Source organism: Pan paniscus, chromosome 3, assembly GCF_029289425.2.
Source record: "Pan paniscus chromosome 3, NHGRI_mPanPan1-v2.0_pri, whole genome shotgun sequence".
NCBI classification, from domain to species: domain Eukaryota; kingdom Metazoa; phylum Chordata; class Mammalia; order Primates; family Hominidae; genus Pan; species Pan paniscus.
The window spans coordinates 188135930-188157914 of record NC_073252.2 but is presented as its reverse complement, the minus strand read 5'-3'; the positions used below and the strand labels follow the sequence as shown (position 1 = coordinate 188157914).

The 21985-nt window shown below is 37.3% G+C and overlaps 1 pseudogene; it reads right to left on the bottom strand.

The window, feature by feature from the left end:
• Positions 1–7008: 7008 nt before the first annotated feature.
• Positions 7009–7943, bottom strand: LOC129397661 (olfactory receptor 4F3/4F16/4F29-like; annotated as a pseudogene).
• Between the last annotated feature and the right edge of the window lie 14042 nt (positions 7944–21985).

Here is a 21985-nt window from a genome sequence, read left to right as displayed (position 1 = left end):
ATAAAGTAAGCTCTTAGAGACTTAAAAAGAGACTTAGACCCTCACACAATAATAGTGGGAGACTTTAACATCCCACTGTCAATACTAAACAGATCAACGAAACAGAAAGTTAACAAGGATATCCAGGACTTGAACTCAGCTCTAGACCAAGTGGATCCAATAGACATCTACAGAACTCTCCACCCCAAATCAACAGAATATACATTCTTCTCAGCACCACATTGCACTTATTCTAAAATTGACCACATATTTGGAAGTAAAACACTCCTCAGCAAATGCAAAAAAAAATGAGAATCATAACAGTCTCTCAGATCGCAGTGCAATTAAATTAGAACTCAGGATTAAGAAACTGACTCAAACCCACACAACTACATGTAAACTGAACAACCTGCTCCTGAACAACTACTGGGTAAATAAAGATATTAAGGCAGAAATAAATAAGTTATTTGAAACCAATGAGAACAAAGACATAACATACCAGAATCTCTGGTACACAATTATACCAGTGTGTAGAGGGAAATTTATAGCACTAAATGCCCACAAGAGAAAGCAGGAAAGATCTAAAGTTGACACCCTAACATCTCAATTAAAAGAACTCAAGAGGCAGGAGCATACAAAAAGCTAGCAGAAGACAATAAATAACTAAGATCAGAGCAGAACTGAAGGAGATAGAGACACAAAAAAACCTTCAAAAAAAATCAATGAATCCAGAAGCTGGTTTTTGAAAAGATCAATAAAATAGACAGACCACTAGCCAGACTCATAAAGAAGAAAAGAGAGAAGAATCAAACAGATGCAATAAAAAATGATAAAGGAGATACCACCACTGATCCCACAGAAATACAAACTACTATCAGAGAATACTATAAACACCTCTACACAAACTAGAAAATCTAGAAGAAATGGACAAATTCCTGGACACGTACACCCTCCCAAGGCTAAACCATGAAGAAGTTGAATCCCTGAATAGACCAATAACAAGGTCTGAAATTGTGGCAGTAATTAATAGCCTACCAACCAAAAAACAGTCCAGGACCAGATGGATTCACAGCTGAATTCTACCAGAGGTACAAAGAGGAGCTGGTACCATTCCTTCTGAAACTATTCCAAACAACAGAAAAAGAGGGAATCCTCCCTAACTCATTTTATGAGGCCAGAATCATTCTGGTACCAAAATTTGGCAGAGACACAACAAAAAAAAGAAAATGTCAAGCCAATATCCCTGATGAACATCGATGCAAAAATCCTCAATAAAATACTGGCAAACCAAATCCAGCAGCACATCAAAAGCTTGTCCACCACAATCAAGTCGGCTTCATCCCTGGGATGCAAGGCTAGTTCAACATACGCAAATCAATAAACATAATTCATCATATAAATAGAACCAATGGCAAAAACCACATGCTTCTCTCAATAGATGCAGAAAAGGCCTTCGACAAAATTCAACAGCCCTTCATGCTAAAAACTCTCAATAAACTAGATACTGATGGAACGTATCTCAAAATAATAAGACCTATTTATGAAAAACCCACAGCCAATACTGAATGGTGAAACACTGGAAGCATTCCCTTTGAAAACCAGCACAAGACAAGGATGCCTTATCTCACCACTCCTATTCAACGTAGTATTGGAAGTTCTGGCCAGGGCAATCAAGCAAGAGAAAGAAATTGTCTCTGTTTGCAGATGACATGATTGTGTATTTAGAAAACCCCATGGTCTCAGCCCAAAATCTCCTTAAGCTAATAAGCAACTTCAGAAAAGTCTCAGGATACAAAATCAATGTGCAAAAATCCAGCATTCCTATATGCAAAAAACAGACAAACAGAGAGCCAAATCATGAGTGAACTCTCCCATTCACAATTGCTACTAAGAGAATAAAATACCTAGGAATCCAACTTACAAGGGATGTGAAGGACCTCTTCAAGGAGAACTACAAACCACTGCTCAAGGAAATAAGAGAGGACACAAACAAATGGAAAAACATTCCATGCTCATGGATAGGAAGAATCAATATCATGAAAATGGACATACTGCCCAAAGTTTTTATAGACCCAATGCTATCCCCATCAAGCTACCATTGACTTTGTGCACAGAATTGGAAAAAACTACTTTAAATTTCATATGGAACCAAAAATGAGACCACAGAGCTAGCACAGTCCTAAGCAAGTAGAACAAATCTGGAGGCATCATGCTGTCTGACTTCGAACTATACTACAAGCCTTCAGTAACCAAAACAGCATGGTACTGGTACCAAAACAGATATGTAGACCAATGGAACAGAACAGAGGCCTCAGAAATAACGCCACACATCTACAACCATCTGATCTTTGACAAACCTGACAAAAACAAGCAATGGGGAAACGATTCCCTATTTAATAAATGGTGTTGGGAAAACTGGCTAGCCATATGCAGAAAACTGAAACTGGATCCCTTCCTTACACTTTACACAAAAATTAACTCACAATGTATTAAAGACTTAAACGTAAGATCTAAAACCATAAAAAACCCTAGAAGAAAACCTAGGCAATACCATTCAGTACATAGGCACGGAGAAAAACTTCATGACTAAAACACCAAAAGCAATTGCAACAAAAACCAAAATAGACAAATGGGATCTAATTAAACTAAAGAGCTCCTGCACAGCAAAAGAAACTATCATCAGAGTGAACAGGCAACCTACAGAATGGGTGAAAATTTTTGCAATCTATCCATCTGACAAAGGGCTAATATCCAGAATCTACAAAGAACTTAAACAATTTACAAGAAAATAACAAACAAACTCATCTGTGGGTGAAGGATATGAACTGACATTTCTCTAAAGAAGACATTTATGCAGCCAACAAACATATGAAAAAAAGCTCATCATCACTGGTCATCAGAGAAATGCATATCAATACCACAATGAGATACCATCTCACGCCAGATAGAATGGCGATCATTAAAAAGTCAGGAAACAACAGATGCTGGAAAGGATGTGGAGAAATAAGAATGCTTTTACACTGTTGGTGGGAGTGTAAATTAGTTCAACCATTGTGGAAGACAGTGTGGTGATTCCTCAAGGTTCTAGAACTAGAAATATGATATGACCCAGCAATCGCATTACTGGGTATATATCCAAAGGATTATAAATCATTCTACCATAAAGACACATGCATGCATATGTTTATTGTGGCACTGTTCACAATAGCAAAGACTTGGAACCAACCAAAATGCCCATTCAATGATAGACTGCATAAAGAAAATGTGGCACATATACACCATCGAATACTATGCAGCCATAAAGAAGGAAGAGTTCATATCCTTTTCAGGGACATGGATGAAGCTGGAAACCATCATTCTCAGCAAACTAACCCAAGAACAGAAAACCAAACACCCGATGTTCTCGCTCATAAATGAGAGTTGAACAATGAGAACATATGGACAGAGGGAGGGGAACACAACACACCGGGGCCTGTCTGGGGGTAGGGGCTGGGGGAAGGTTAGCATTGGGTTAAATACCTAATGTAGATGATGGGTTGATGGGTGCAGCAAACCACCATGGCACGTGTATACCTATGTAACAATCCTGCACGTTCTGCACATGTACCCCAGAACTTAAAGTACAATTTTAAAAACAATCTCAAACAACTCACTGAAGTGTCTCAAAGCTGAACAAGTTTTACCAAAATGAATCCTTCTCAGTTAACTGATCAAATGGATGAATCCTGACCCTCTGAAGTCTCTCTCCTGAGTTAGAGCAGGGAACTGCTCTGAGTGTTAACTGTTGGATTCACTGCAGTGTCCTACCATATTTTACAAGAAGATGAAAATGCAACCTGCAGATCTAGGCTTGATTCCCAAGTCACAGCCTGACCCCTGCTACAGGAGGTTACCCTCCTCAGGAAGAGATAGAAATAGGGAATTTGAAGGAATAGTGAGGGGACCAGGGAGATTTGATTGAGTCTGGTTTCCAGGTGAATTAAAAGGAAGGGTGTCATCCAGGGTTTGTTGCTACAGTCAAAGGAATAAATAAATCAATGAAGAAATACCTTCATTGTCTGTGGTTTTCATGCAGATATACTCATGGAGGTTGTAGCTCTCCAAAAACAGACAAATCCAAGGCTGTGAAGTGAACAAGCATCTGCATTTGAATTCCACTAAACCAAAATCTATGTTGAATGAAGTGAAGTCTGTACACAGCATTGCAAATGTGAACACATTCCTGTGTGAGGCACATCACCATTTGTCAGTTATTGTGAAAATGTGTATTCTTAAGCAATAAGATGCAGCTGGTCAGTTTTCTGGGCAATCTTGGCGATGCATTTCCTGTGCTGTGGTTGTTCTCTAACCACTGTGAGAAACCCAAATAAAAATCGATCCCCCCCACAAACACATACGTATCACAAAACCATAGTAATCAAAACAATATGACACTTGCACAAAAACAGACACATTGACCAGGGGAACAGAATAAGGAGCCCAGAAATAAACTCATGCATTTATGGCCAATAAATTTTTAACAAAGGTGCCCAGAAAACGTAATGAAGAATAGACATTTGTTTCAATAAATGGTGTTAAGAAAACTAGATATCCACATGCAGAAGAACACGAATGTGTATGGTGTGTATCCTTATCTCATACCATACACAAAAATCAATTCAAAATGCATTAAAGGTTTAAACATAAAACTGTAAAACTACTAGATGAAAACATAGGGGAAAAGTTCCACAATATTGGTTTGGTCAAAGATTTCTTGGATATAACCCCCAAAGCACAGGCAACAAAAGCAAAAATATATGGGATTGCATCAAACTAAAAAGCTTCTGCACAGCAAAGGAAACAATATGGTGAAGAGACAACCTACAAGTTGTGAGAAAATATTTGCAGAGCATACATCTGATGAAAGGCTAATCTCCAAATGTATAAGAAACTCAACTCAATATCAAGAAAACAAATAACCACGTCAAAAAATGGGCAAGGTCCTAAATAGACATTTCTCAAAAAAATACACACAAATGACTAACATAAAAAAAGTTTGTCATCCTAATTATCAGGGAAATGCAAATTAAAATGACAGTGAGATGCCACTTCATACCTGTTAGAATGGCTACTATCAAAATCATAAAAGATAACAAGTGTTGAAGAGGATACAGAGAAAAGGGAACCCTCGTACACTGTTGGTGGAAATGTAAATTAATACTATTATGAAAAATAGATAAAAGTTACTCAAAAAACTAAAACTAGAATTACTATATGATCCAGCAATCCCACTTCCTTGTATATATCCAAAGGAATTTAAGTCAGTATGCTGAGGAGATATCTCCAGGCTCATGTTCATTGCAGCATTATTCACAATACCCAAATATGAAATCAACACAGATGTCTATCAACTGACAAATGGATGAAGAAAATGTAGTGTATATATACAATGGAATACTACTCAGCCTTAATAGGAAGGAAAACCTGATATATGTGACAACATGAATTAACCCAGAAGATATCACGCTAAGTGAAATAAGCCAGGCACGAAAAGACAAATATCACATAATCTCACTGACATGTGGAATCTAAAAAAGTTGTATTCATAGAAGTAGAGAATGGAATGGTGATTATCAGAGGCTAGGAGTTGGGGGTAGACATGGAAAAGGTAGATGTTGATAAAAGGGTTCAAAGTTTCAGTTAGACAAAGTTTCAGTGAACTATTGCACAGAATGGTGACTGTAATAAATAACAAGGTATTGTATGTTTCAAAATGACTAACAGAGTAGAATTTAAATGTTTTCACCACAAAAAAGATATGTATGTCAATAACATAGACCTAATCATTCCACAATTTAAACATGTATCAAAACATTACATTGTACCCCATAAATAGATACAATTATTATTTGTCAATTTAAATTTTTTCACTAATTTATATTGTTATTGTCGCACCAACTCCTTTCCATCAGGCAGATTCTCATAAAGACTATTTTCTCTCTTACATGAAGCATTTCCTACACACCTCTTAATCACGGTAGCATTGACGTCATTCCACCAGATTCTATCTCCAGTGTTAAAATAATCAAGAACCCAGAAATCTCCACCAGGGGGCAACCAATGCGTATCAAAGTTTCCCACTTTCCTTTAGATTTACTTATGGGTAACTTATGGGAAAAAATACTTAAGTACTTCCCTTTTTAAAGAAAAAAATTATATGAATTCTTCAAAATTATGGCAGAAAATTTAAGAAGAGCAGATGCTTCCCAACTCATTCTAAAGGGCCAGCATTACCCTGATTCTGAAACAAAAAAACTTTACAAAATCCAAGATCCATTCCTGACTAAAGATAAAGGACGTTTTCAGCAAACTGTGAATACAGAAAACTTTCTCAGCCTGTTAAAGATTACCTATGAAAAAAATTATAGCTAACATTATACTTAATGATGAAATATTTAATATATTTCATAACAGGAACAAGTCAAAGATGTCTGCTCTAACTAATTCTACTCAGCATTCAACAAAATGAATATAATGAATTCATACTAGAATTTTAAAAGCAAATGTCTTTATTCACTGAAAACATAATCATCTATAAAGAAAATCCTACATAACCTATAAAAAACTGATGGAACTAATAAGTTTTGCAAGTTTACAGGATATAATGTCCAACAAAGATCTATTATGTGCCCATAAGCTAAGAATAAACAATTGTAAATTGAAATAAAAATGTCATTTAACAGGGCATCAGAAATATAAAACTTAGAGATAAATATAAAGTACATATGCATAAAGTACCTGTTCACCAAAAACTACAAAACATTGCTGAAAGAAATTAAATGGGCATAATATAGATGTAGAGATGTGTTGAATTTATGACTCATTTTGAACAAGGAATATATTCATCATGTATTCATCAGATAAGAATTATGTTACAGGTCTAATAGCATTCAAATCAATACGTAATGTCTCATAGTTCCTGAATCTAAAATATCAAAGAAAGAAACATAAAGCCATATCATGTTTAATGAGAAGGGCTTATTGTATCATTTATGAGATCTTCTTGTAAATCACTAGCTGTTTGCATACTCTCTTTATTGCTGCCTTCATCTCCTTATTCCTGAATGTATAGACAACTGGATTCAGAAAAGGAGTGAGAACTGCATCAAAAATAGCCAGAAACTTGTCCATCTGTGAATTAGGGTGTGGCCGTGTATACACAAACATGGGTGGACCAAAGAACAAAAGGACCACTGTGCTGTGAGCTGAAAGAGTGGAAAGGGCCTTGGATGAACCACCTGAGGAATGTTTCCAAACAGCAAACAGGATGAAGACGTAGGAGATTAGAAGTATGAAGAAAGTACCCACACAGATAAACCCACTGTTAACAGTGACCATGAACTGCAATCTGTAGGTGTCGGTACAGGCTAGTCTGAGAAGCCGAGGAAGGTCACAGTAGAAGCTGTCCAATATATTAGGGCCACAGAAGGGTAAATTAACAAGAAATGCCAGTTGGAACAGGGAGTGACTGACACCAAGGGTCCAGGCAACAGCCAGAAATGAAAGGCACATTCTTGGGCTTATAATGGTCAGATAGTGGAGGGGCTTACATAGGGCCACATATCTGTCAAAGGCCATGGCTATGAGCAGCACCATCTCCACACCGCCAATGATGTGGATGAAGAAGATCTGAGCGATGCAGCCTCCAATGGAGATGACTTTGCGCTTTCTGAACAGGTCATAAATCATCTTGGGAGAAGTGACAGAGCAGGCTCCTAAGTCAATGAAGGAGAGACTGGCCAGTAGAAAGTACATGGGGGAGTGTAAGTGAGGGTCAGTGGTCACAGAAAACACAATGAGGATGTTTCCAGTAATGCTTGCCACATAGAGCACAGAGGAAAACACTAGGAGGAGGAGCTGGATCTCCCATGAATGAGTCCCAGAAACACAAACTCAGATACCACTGAGTGATTCTCTCCATCCATTGGTCCAGCCAACTGGGCTGTGGCTAAAATTATGAGAACTAAGAAAATGGGGAGGAAATTGTGATTATGAAGATAATAATGTGTACTAATATCATTAATATTGCAATGTCATCACTATGAATAAATAGTATACAGTTATTCATTTCCTCACATATAAAAACAACAAAAAATCAACATAATATTATCACAACATGTGAGCTGCAGCCTGATTTAAACCCATCATCAATACTTTCAGTATAATGTCTGATCTAAAATTAACAGGTTAGGTAAGAACAAGATTCCTGACTATCCATGAAATTCATCAGGTGTTTAAATGACCTGTGATATTGACTATTCCTCATTTCCAACATATTCCATTTGTATTAATACATATTCTTATAATTTCCTTCCCTTCCCAGTTTGTACCCACAATTCTCTGACAGAAAGTAGACATAAGAGGAAAACATGATTAACAGATGGATTATCACTGCAGTAAGAGGTGCCTGGGATGGACTTAGTTGAGGTAGGCTGTGGATTGAGAAAATATAGAGACTGGGGTATGTGAAATCGGAAAGCCCACAACTGTAGCAGAACGGAGTAAGTGGACTTTCACAAGAAATAGAATCACCACCATTATCTACCACATTTTCTCATGCTCACTGCTATTTAAGTGCCTCGGTTTCTATACAATCTTTCACAATTACGAAGCCCTAAATGGCTTCCCATCCTGCAACGATTTCATAAGGAGCCTATGCCACCTGTCATGTAGGGCTTTTTCCATGCCTAATAAATATGTTTTGGAGGGATTTCACCAGTGTTTCTGCTAAGATACATGCATAAAATGGACACAGAGGTTGTGAGAAATCTCCGCAGTTTCTCTTTGTCTATACACATGAAAGTATTGAAGACCAGCACTTGGATTAGTTAAGATAATGTTTTAATTCATCGCTGTCTCTTCCTCCCCTTGGTACCAGCTTTTATGTTCATTGCATTCCCCACCCTTTTAAGTACTCAGTACCTCCTGCATGGTAACCTGTTCTGATATTTGATATTATCATGCTTAATTTGACTGAATCCATTTGGATATTTTATCTTTAAGAAATTTGTAGTTTTATACTTTTAATTTATGATAAAATTAGATTAATATCAAACATTAACAAGTGACTTTTAGCAAGGTATATGAGCTTTCTTATTGACTTCAAACTATAAAGTACAAACTGTGACACTAGAAATTTAGTCCTTTAACACATGTTGTATTTATATGTGAAGTGGAGGGTGAGCAGAAAACAGTGTTATATTTCTCTGTGTCCAGATGGATACTCACCTCAATCATTTTCCTATAGTAGAAAGTAGTTCCTGAAAACACTTAATAGAGATTATTTTAGAAGTTGCTGAGGTACAAATAAAACTGCTATGCTGACATCACACTTTTTTGCACCAACAACTCCAGTTCTTCTGACACAAAGGACCATCTTCCTAGTGCCATAATTTATCTTAGACCCCAAAACTCACAGAGGCACACATCATATCTCTAATACTTGCTCACCACCACTGGCATGAGTCTCTCTCTATCCTCTTCTACGCTAAGTGATTATACTGTCACCTCTGGAGCTAACTGTCCACAGTCTCAAGATGCACACTTTTTACAACCAGAAGCCTATGGACTGGGTGAGGGAGCAGAAACAGCCACAGGTACTGCCCATCAGGGTAATGTAAGTCAGCGTGCAAACAACTGATCAGATGAACACGAATAGCAAGGTGCTGAGGCACTGGGAAGAGGGGCCGGAAAACTCTATAATTGTTGAAAAAGACTCAAGCCCTTGGCAAGGGAAATGCCTACGGAATTATATAAAGACCATTTTATCCAAGTTGGTCATCATTCAGATGAAAACCATGAGGCCCAGAAAAGTAAGCTGAGTTTCCAGAATTCACACAATTGATAGACTAGGAACCAGAATCCAGGACTCTTGCTTCCTATTCCAGAAAGACAAATTGCAATAATAATCAAATAATATGAGCAATCATCCAGTAAAAATAATCTAGTAAAAACAGCAAAACTCAAAAGAGTGATTTTTCCTGGTTAAGACCAAAACTAACCATAGATTGCTATACATAGTATCTATTATAAATACTGAATTATATAGCAGCCTGACAATAAATACATAAAATGTATACACGAAGATTATTGAGCCTGTACAATACAGTAGTAAATAGTAACTTTATATTTGCGAAGTGACTGATCATTACTATCAGAATTTGTTTACCCATTCTTCATATTTTGTTGGTCATATAACCAGTTACTACAACTGCAAAAACAACCTAAGGTCATGTTTCTGTGAAGTCCATCCTTTTGGTCTTTAAATTTTATTATCCTCAAAGGTCAATTATGATCTCAATCTTTTCTTGTAATTTTACTGACAATTCTCCTTCACACTGATTTGTTCTTTCTCTAATTCCTGTAAATAGAAAGAACCAAAAAAAGTTGAAAAAACATGTATTGTACATATAACAAACAATCATATGTGGTATACAATATATATCAAATGAGTATTAAGATAAACATTCAAAGAGTTTTAAAGAAAAAAGTGTTATAGATATTGGAGGGCAGAAGATACGATTGCCATTAAGAACAGGTGGAGGAGGTTATGCCAAGGACATTGACCTGACCCTTTAGGAATTAGTGAAAATTGAATAGGAGAAGAATGAGGTATACAATGTGTGAAAAATACCTAAACTGATATAACAGGAGGAGACCTTTTCATATCAATTATCATTACTTCTGTGTATATAACCATATTAGATACCCACAAACAAATAGAAAGTGGATAGTTCTTGATTGACAAGTAAGACTAAAAATCCCAGATCATAGTAAGGTCTTAACTTCAAGTCAATAATCTTTATTACTTATGGTTCATTCCTCTCCCTCATGTTTTCCAATAATTTTAAAATGCATAATTAAAACAATTCTCATTTAAAAACATAGTAGCCATGACTAATGATCTTCCAGTGGGAAGGTACTAAGACTTTACAACATGTTTCTTGCTGGGGATAAGACAGCCTACAGCCAGCATTCAACTCATTTTTCTAAAGTCTATGGATCAATTTGAAATACAGAAAAAGTAGAACAGAGATAAAGTTAAAAAAAGATTAAAAATATGGGAAGAATGGGAGAAAGGGGAAATTAGAAGATATGAACAATGATTTAAAAATAAAAGAGCCTCAAAGGAGAAGAGAAACTGCTAAGCAAGACTAAGGTAGGATGAAATACAGTAGTCTCTGTTTCTGAGAACACAGGTTAAAAAGAACATAAATAAAATAAATTTATCACCTTTAATACACTCATTCAAGGATGCTACTGACTTTGACTTTGGGAATTTCTCACCTTTAATACACTCGTTTGGGGATGCTACGGACTTTGACATTGGGTTGCATTTAAAGGGGGAGAGAAAGGGCAGTAGCTTCTATTATCTGCCCTGTTGGACTCACAGAGTTTCTTTGAAAAGCACAGATGATAATAAATGGAAATATTGCCTTTTATACTATACAATAATATACACATGCAATTCACTGGAAAAAGTATACTTGTTATGATTTGAGGATCCTACCATATACTAATCAAGACAAACACATGTACAGAACAAAGAAGGCACATGAAATTTTTACTAGTGTGTGTTTTCCTTGTGTTCTACCACCCCAGGAGCAGCTTCTGCTACTGAAGGTCACAGTAGAGTTATTTCCAAAAGTTGTGGGTCTGCAGGGCGGACTTATCACATAGCTGTTTGCCAAAATTCAAAAGTCCAGAAACCATTTCCAAATTTTCACCTCTTTTATCTTCAAATCCTAAAACTATGAAAATTCACAAACTTAGCTCCATACATTATGGTAGAAAGGTTAATAATTTGGACTTTGAGGTTGACCAGGCCTGATTTTTGAATAAATTCACAAACTTACCTCCATACATTATGGTAGAAAGGTCAATAATCTGGACTTTGAGGTCGACCAGGCCTGATTTTTGGATCCAGGCTGCAACACTCACTTGCTGTGTTAACGTAACAAAGTTCCTAGACCATGCTGAGCTTCAGTTTACTTGTTATTGAATTAGGGATATAGCGTTCGAAGGAAGAAGTTCTAGTATTTGATTGCACAGCAGAGAAATTATAGTTATTGAACTGGGGATATGTAGATAGACATAATAAATTCTAGTATTCAATTGTACAATGGAGAAATCATAGGGAACAATAATTTATTATATATTCTAAAATAGCTAGCAGAGAAAAATTATAATGTTCCCAACACAAAGAAAAGATAAATATTCGAGGTGATGAATATCCACATTACTCTGATTTGATCATTACACATTGTATACATGTATCAAAAATATCACATGTACCCCAAAACATGTACAACTATGATACATCAATAAAAAACAACAAAAAAACCAAAAGAATAGAAATCAAAAATAAATACATAAATACATAAAATAGGGATAATAATACCTCCCTTGCTTGCTTGCTCCCTTGCTCCATTTGTAAGAAATAAGTGATATAATATAGGTAAAAATACTTAACCTCATACCTACCACATAGTATAGCACAATAAACGTTATTTATTATAATCTGAGGGCTACCTACATAAGTGACTTTCAAGTATAGAAAATTATTTCTCAAATTTTAAATACTCCCTGATTCTCAGGTATGGTAATTAGACCTGGCTTTAGGTAAAGCTCTCATGTCTACACTTGGATTTAATCACTTAAGTATATTTCCCAGCACCCCCCCCCCAAAAAAATTGCTCCTAGGTGGACGCACTAATCAAAGACTTCCTGAGAAATGCAGGAAGAAGTTTTGTCCTCTGACCACGCTACGCCCTTTCCTTGATGGTAAGCCCCATAATCTAAAGCCATAAGTTTCAATTCCTCACATAAAAAGAAAAAAAATGTCTTTTATGACCACTTCAGATAACACTGGATATTTCCCTTGTCATTAGGAATGAGAAATGGGAGGAAGGTAAACTTGTAGACAGGAGAATTGGTAGATGCTTGAAAGGATTTCTGAAAACTGTGCCTATCCAGGTGTACAAATGTGTTGACCAGCCAAGGCAAAGCAGTCAAACCATACAATACCTTATCCTCAGGAAAATGGACTTTTCTCCCAAATTGCCTTTTTCATGAAAAATATAAAATTCTCCAGTTTCAACCTCATGTTAAATTTCACATGTGAAGAAAACAGTCATGCACATCAGAAAATTAAATGGCGAGTCAAGACCAAATTCCTAGTCACAGTTATGTTCTGTTTCCAGTATTACCTTCTCACTTATTCATTTTGTTAAAGTGGAGCCAAAATTGAAGTGGGTGTCACACATCAAGAAAGACTGAAGTCGTACAAAGCCGATCCTTATCCAACGTGCATTAAAATATGCATCAGGCATGTGTGATGCATATAGTAGAAGTGGAACAAATCAGGCCAGGTGCAGTGGCTCACGCCTGTCAGCCCAGCACTTTGGGAGGCCAAAGCAAGCAAATCGCTTGAGATCAGCAGTTCAAGAAGTGCAACAAATCCTCTACAATATAAGTAGAGTGAAAAGAGATAGCTACAGTGATGAGGGAAGGCACTATAGTGATGTGGCATTTGAGTATAGCCATAAAAGAGGATAAATATTACAATACATGAATATAGGGTCTAAAGAAGTCTTTTCAAGTAGATTGTAAAATATTTCAAAAATGGTAAGTTTGGTGTATGTTGAAGCATACAGATTGTCTACATCCTAAAAATCATTTTGGTGAAGAAAGGAAAATAAGAAAGGTAGTCAAGATTCATTTGTTGCCTATCATTAGAAACTTCTCAAAGGTATATGAGAATTATTAAATAAATTTAGGGAGCCAGTGAAGGTGTGGGTCCCGGGAATTGAGGATGAGGCGAGTAATTAGGGAAGATGCCCCATCTATACGTGTGAGGTATCAAATGGAGGAAAAGAAAAACGGAGGGAAGGAGTTCCCTTAAGAGAAGATTGAAATGGAGCAGACTTGGGGGCTACACAGAGGCACTGGGACTACACAGTTCCAGCTTTAAGGCTATGCAAACAGAAATAGAAATACTGGTAAGTGAAAACCCAAAGGATTGGTGACTTATCACAGCTGGAGTGAATACGAAGGAGCATGAACTCAAAGAAAATATCAAGATTTAAGCACGAATAAATAGGACAATGGTAGGTCCATTTTTAGAAATTAGAAAGTTGAACATAAAATATGTCAGCGTGGAGAAAATAATCACGTGTATTTTAAGCAAATAAGAGTATTAGATATTGAGATGCTCAGGTGAAAACATATGACAGGATATATGGGGGGAAAGTACAAATTCAACATGTAATTGTATAGTAATCCATATAAAAATAATGGACGGATGTGTAAGAGTGCATAAGGTCCCTGAAGGAAATAATACACAGGAAAAAAAAATTAAAAAGCAAAGACCCAACTATAGAAACTATCCACATTGATTATGTAAAGCAGGAAAAGGAAACAATAAACTAGACAGAACATCACAGAGGTAGGAGGACAAGTGCTGGCCTCAAGGAGCCAACACAGAAGCAGGTATCAAGAATAAAGGAGGAGAAGAGAGAACAAAGAGAGAGAGAAGAGAACTTCTGTGGCAGAAGATCAAGTGGGATGGTAGAATAAAGGAGAAGAAATACAAGAAAATTGAAATAAAATTTACAGAAATGTTCTACATTGTAAGTGGGCAGTTTTGACCTGGCACATTGTTGGCACGCATTATAAATGTCAAATGTATTAATGAATGAATGAATGGATAATATAATGAATGTGATGGAGTTGTCAAAAGCTGAGTTAATTAAAAGTCCCCAAGAGAGGTTAGATGACAAAATTTTCAGAAACTTTCCATGCCACTCTGTTGTGACATCAACGGTGCCGGACCCTTGAAATCAAACCAAAAGGACTCCACCATGAGAATGAAAAGGGCTGAGAAGGGGAATGCTGGGTGACACAGAAGGTGACAAAGGGAGAAAGGTTTCTAGGCATTTGATAGACTGATGGACGTCTGAGCTGACCATAAGGCACAGGCCACACAGGAAGGAAAATGAGACCCAACGCGAAAAAAAGTAGGGCTAAACAGTTGGGAAAATGTGGGAAGAAGGATGAATAGTCATACGATCAACTCAGATTCCTCCCTGACATTCTTCTACAGCTTTATTCTCGTCCTTTGGGAGCCGAGATGTTCATCTTCCTACATTCTTAGCTGCCTACACACGGCGACTTTTCTCCACGGTGCCTGATCCCTGCTGCATCCTCCTTCTCTAGTGGCAACAGCAAATGGCCACACAGAAGGCGGACATTGCACCCAACTGAGGAGAATGTAATTCACTCATCGCCAGTCACAGACCTTGGCTCACCGATCTACTAAGTATAGATTTTATTTCTATCCCTCACCTACCTGTTTTGCCAAGGGAACTAAGAAAACAGCATCATCAAAAATTCAGATAGGTATAGTTCTCTCAAGATGAACCAGATCCAGTACGGCATCACTGCAGACATACATACAGAGCTGCATAAAACAGGAAGAGAGCCGGAATCACAGCCCCAGAGGGCAGTGGCCAAAGTGATGCCTTGGAGATCCGAGAATGCCAGACTGAGATCACACGGCCTGGGGAATTACCGCCTATGGTCATTTTGGTTTTCCCGGGATAGCCAAGCCCAGAAACTGTTAATTGGGTGAAATAAAGCATATTTGATTTTCTTATGACAAAAAAGGCCTTTTGCCATTGTCTGCAGATGATACTTTAAATCTTTATTTTATGACTAAAGGTGAATTCCAGAGCAACATTAAATGTTGTCCCTTTAAATTTTTAATCATTTACATAACGATTACCATAATATTCAATTTAAACATAAAATGTAATTGAAAGTATGAGATTAATATGTGGACATGAAATCATATAATATTCCATGGAAAAAATAGAATGTATAAAGCAAAGAGGTTTAAAGTAACATCAAAACTAACGCTCACTATACAAATTCTATGAAATCCTCATAATTACACTGTGAAGCAGGTGTTGTTAGAGCCACATAATCTCAAACAAATTATTTATTATCTAAAATTACATAGATATTAAAAGGTTAGGCCATATATGAATTTAGGATTCTCTCAAAAATTTTTTCTCTTTCTCCTACATCACACTTCCCTAAATTATAGAAAAGTCACAATGTTACCAAACATATTCACAAAACACATATAATCTTGAATCCAAATTTCAGTTACAGCAGAAAAAATAAAACTCTAGATCAATCTCAATCGTGTAAATAAATTCAGATTTCCAATCTAAGAGTCTCAATTTGAGATACTTCTTTCTCTCTCTTCTTTCAAACCAGGAGAAATATAAATATGAGCCACAACCTTACAAAAGCTAGAAAATATTTACAATTCCACACAACAACACATGAAGAAAACCTTCTGGACATCAAAAGTTTAAGCCAGTCAAGACTGAACACCAAGATAAAGTGCATGCCTCTGAAGAGCTTGAGCTAGTCAAGAAGCCCAGAAATCCCTAAAAGAGGTGTGTATACTGAGGACTGAGGATCAAAACCTGTGATCTTTACTTGGAACAGAAATATTGCAGCATGTGAACCCTCTACAGAGTGACAGAGGGAAAGGAGTTTAAAGGGAAACATGCAAATGTATCACCTTTGGAATAATTAGGACACGTGTGTGGTGTAATGAAAGAAGGCAAAAAGATGGGGAAGAAGCCAGACAGATGGCAATTTTCATTCTATTATGAAAAGAAAAGGATAAGTCACAAGTCACATGATGAAATTAACAACTATGAATCCACTCTAAGCCATAGTCAATCCTATAGCCTAGGAGTCATTCTAACAGATGAGAGTGTTTTGGAGACAAGATTCCAAAACTCGTCTGCTTTCCATCATACTTACTACCCCCAGCTCCTCCTCCACAATATCCTTTCACAAGTATCTAGAATATTCAAAGACTAATAATATTATATAATTATTTATAATAATTGTGTTACAAAAATAAAACTTGATGACCTTTATAAAAATACTAGAAGAAAAAGGGAAAATTACATAAGGTACAGAACATACAAATTATACCATGAACCAGTAAAAAATAGGATCAAATTTTCTATGTTTTTTAAAAATATGCCTTCTCTAAAATGTTTTCTCTCTGAAATGATATTTAGAAGACATAATTGAAAATAAATACAAAATAAAGTGATAAAAATAATCTGGCAAAATTCAGGATGTAATGAGTAAAGACAACCATGAAAGAAATGAAGATCAATAAAAGCAGGGAAAAAAGTGGGAAGTGGAGAGAATAATGCTGCTAAAAACACAGATAAGAATATAAATGACAGGCTTAAATATATCCTGAGCAAAACAAAATAGAAAACACAAGAAGGTGAAATGTAACATTAAAGTCAGGTCCAACAAATGAGAAATTAGTGTGAAAGAGCTCACAATATCTGGTTAAAAAATTCAAAGATAAAAGAAAACTTTTCTGAAATGAAGAAAACGTTGAATCTAATGGTTAAAGGGCTTATCTTTATCCAGAAAAAATGTGTTATAGTATGACCACATCAAGGCAGATGCAACTGAATTTACCGGACTTCACAAACACAAAATAAACAACCCACACACAAAAAAATAGAGTCCCCATGAGGCTTTAATGAAGACAAATATTAGAGGACAGGCACAGGGGCTAACACCTACAGTCCCAACACTTTGAAAGGCCAAGGCAGGAGAATCACTTGAGCCCAGGAGTTCAAGATAAGACCAGCCTGGGCAACATAGCAAGACCCCATCTCTATCAGAAAAACTTAAAAAAGAAAACTATCCACTAAAAATGAATAGAGATAACATGACACAAGTGAGCATTCTGAAGCCTAATATCAAAATGTTCTGGGGGTTGCGGTTAAAGAACAGAATGCAAATGTTACAAACCATAACTATATAAAGACTAATTATATTCATAACAAAAATAAGAAGAGAAAGATAGTAGAAATATATTCTGGTCCATTCAACTTTCACAGTGGGAGAGAATCAACAAATTATGTTATGGGTGATTAAATATTATTTTAAAAGGTAAAGGTCATTATTAGAAAAATTAAAAATAACAAAATCAAATAAAGTTGAATGACGAAGGTGGGAGAGGAAAGTGGGTTAAAGGGGTAAAGTGGAACTATATTAAAAGAGTCCATGGAGAGTACCCTTGGAAATAACACAAAAATTAAAGAACTAAATATAATTTATACAGCACATAACTAAAATAAACTATAAATCTTCAAATTAAAAGAAAATATGTACATACAAAATATCACATAGAGAGAAATATTAATACCATGAAAATATTAAAATAAAAGCATAAAATTAATTCATTTATTTACCCTATTAGTATTTTTTGAACACCTATGTGCCAGGTATTGTGCTGAATGCCAGTAAGATATAGTTCCTGCATCTTGGAGTTTTCGTGGAGGAGACAGAGATTAATCAAACAATCACACAAATGTAAAATTGCAACCATAAAAATTACTCTGAAATACAATGAAAATTACTATAAGAGAGGGATTTGATGTGAGTCAGAGAAGTTTCCCCTAAGAAAGTAGCACTGGAGCTGAGATCTAAAGGGTAAACAGCAGTTAACTGAGTGGAGAACAAAGGTTTTCCTGCAGGGGGAACAATCTGCTCCCCGAGGCCAGAGTGGTGCCTTGGGAGTTGTGCCTGAAACCACATTGTGAGGAAGTGAGGGGAAGCATTGTGAAGATAATGCTGAAATAAGTAGTGGAAGATGCTTCCTAAGAGAATGAGAGATCCAAGACTACTAAGCAGAAGAATGATTTGACCAGATTTCACATTTGTAAATATCACTATGGTTACAATGTGTAGAATGGATTTTAAGGAATTCAAATTGGATACAGGTGAGTCAGTTAGAAAGTAACATGCTTGCCAAGGCAAGAAATTTGATTACTTAAACTAGATATGGGAGTTTTGGAAATAAGTAGATAAATTTGTCATATATTTGAGATAATAAATCACCAGGACTTGATGGTAGACTTAGTTGGAGATGCCCTCACTAATGCACCATCTAATGCTTCAAGTCTAATAATTATTCAATTCCTCCAGAGCCACCAATCCAATGGTTCTACCATATTTATGCTGCCATTCACTTTACTGATATCCTTCTTACCTTACCTCTTTTCCCACTTTATATTCCATGATCAATACCTTGCTCCCTCGTAATGATTGTACTCACTTTTCCAAACAACAATCCTGATAAATCCAACTCTCTGCCTTCTACATCTTGATACCACACAGCTATATGTGGCTAGATAAAACAGTCACACTGACAATCGTCCTATACTTTCTGAATCCATCACTCTTCTACTTTTTCAGATCTTTTCTTTCTCCCTCATCCTTACCATGTAATGAACTCATTTTGCATGTCAAGGGCTAAAAGTTGAATATTTTAAAAGTTCTCATTTTCCCACTACTATATAAACCAACAAATATCTTTAGTCTGCATTCACAAATAACATAACAAATGAGCTCTTCATATTTCTATCTGTGGTGAATTAAGATGACTAGAAATTTTGTGGCACCATCCCGTTGAAAACGTGGGGACATATTCTTTCTCCTTGAACCTGGGTGGGTTCTTTGACTGCTTTGACCAATAAAATACAGTGAAAGTAAAACTTCCAGTTTTGATGTCCAGATGTTAAAAGCCTTGAAGCTTCCATTTCTACATCTTGGAACCAACGTGTGTGGGGTGCTGAGTCAGTATCGAAGAATTCTGCTTATTCTGCTTTCATTAGTCCATTTTCATGCTGCTGATAAAGACATATCCAAGACCGGGTAATTTATGAATAAAAAGAGTTTCATGGAATCACAGTTCCATGTGGATGGGGAGGCCTCACAATCATGGCAGAAGGTGAAAAGTATGCATTACATGGGAGCAGACAAGAGACAATGAGAGCTGAGTGAAAGGGGAAGCCCCTTGTAAAGTCATCAGCTCTCATGAGACTTATTCACCACCATAAGAACAGTATGCGGGAATCACCCCGTCATTCAATTATCTCTCACCAGGTCCCTCCACAACACATGGGAATTATGGGAGCTACAATTCAATATGAGATTTGGGAAAGGACACAGCCAAACCACCTCATTCTGCCTCTGGCACCTCCCAAATCTCATGTCCTCACATTTCAAAACCAATCATGCCTTCCCAATAGTCCCCAAAAGTCTTAACTCACTTCAGCATTAACTCAAAAGTTGGCAGTCCAAAGTCTCACCTGAGACAGGGCAAGTCTCTTCCACATATAAACCTGTAAAATCAAAAGCAATTTAGTTATTTTCTAGATACGATAGGAGTACAGGCATTGGGTAAATGCAGCCGTTCCAAATGGTAAAATTTACCCAAAACAAAGGGACTAAAGGCTCCAAGCAAGTCCAAAATCCAGTGGGACAGTCAAATCTTAAAGCTCCAAAATGATCTCCTTTGACTCTATGTCTCACATCCAGGTCATACTCATGCAAGTGGTGGGTTCCCATGGTCTCAGGCAGCTCCACCCCTGTGGTTTTGCAGGGGAGAGCCTTCCTCCCGGTTGCTTTCACAGGCTGGCATTGTATGCAGCTTTTCCAGGCACACAGTGCAAGCTGTCTGTGGATCTACCATTCTGGGGTCTGGAGGACAGCAGCCCTCTTCTCATAGCTCCACTAGGCAGTACCCTAGTGGGGACTCTGTGTTGGGGGCTTCAACCCCACATTTCCATTCCCCACTGCCTTAGCAGAGGTTCTCCATGAAGACCTCACCCCTGCAGCAAACTTCTGTCTGGAGATCCAGGCATTTCCATACATTCTCTGAAATCTAGGTGGAGGTTCCCATACCTCGATTCTGGACTTCCATGAATCCACAGGCTCAACACCACATGGAAGCTGCCAAAGCTTGAGGCTTGCACCCTCTGAAGCCATGGCCTGAGCTGTACCTTGACCCCTTTTAGCTGTGGCTGGAGCAGCTGGGACACAGAGCACCAAGTCCCTAGGCTGTACACAGGCAAACAGCAGAGGGGCCCTGGGCCCAGCCTATGAAACCATTTTTTCCTCCTAGGCCTCTGGGTGTGTGATGGAAGGGGCTGCCACAAAGATCTCTGACATGGCCTGAAGACTTAGCGATTAACATTTGGCTCCTTGTTACTTATGCAAATTTCTGCAGCCAGCTTGAATTTCTCCTCAGAAAATGGATTTTTCTTTTCTATCACAGTGTCATGCTACAAATTTTCTGAACGTTTATGCTCTGTTTTCCTGTTAAAACTGAGTGCTTTTAACACACCCAAGTCACTCTTGAATGCTTTGCTGCTTAGAAATTTCTTCTGCCAGATACCCTAACTCATCTCCCTCAAGTTCAAAGTTCCACAAATCTCTAGGGCAGGGACAAAATGCTGCCAGTCTCTCTCGATAGCAAGAGACACCTTTACTCCAGTTCCAGTGAGTTCCTCATCTCCATCTGAGACCATCTCAGCCTGGATTTCATTTTCTATATCATTATTTGACATTTTAGTCAAAGCCCTTCAACAAGTCTCTAGGAAGTTCCAAACTTTCCCACATTTTCCTGTCGTTTTCTGAGCCCTCCAAACTGTTTCAACCCCTGCCTGTTACCCAGTTCCAAAGTCGCTTCCACATTTTTGGGTTATCTTTACAACAGCACCCCACTCTACCAGTACCAATGTACTGTATTAGTCTGTTTTCATGCTGCTGATAAAGACATACCTGAGACTGAGTGATTTATGAAGAAAAAGACACTTAATGGACTCACATTTCCAGGTGGATGGGGAGGCCTCACAATCATGGTGGAAGGCAAAAGGCACATCTCTACATGATGGCAGACAAGACAGAATGAGAGCTAAGTGAAAGGGGAACCCCCTTATAAAATCATCAGCTCTTGTGAGACTTATTCAAGACCACAAGAACAGTATGGGGGAAATACTCCTGTGATTCAGTTATCTCCCATTGGATCCCTCCCACAAGACACAGAAATTATGGGAGC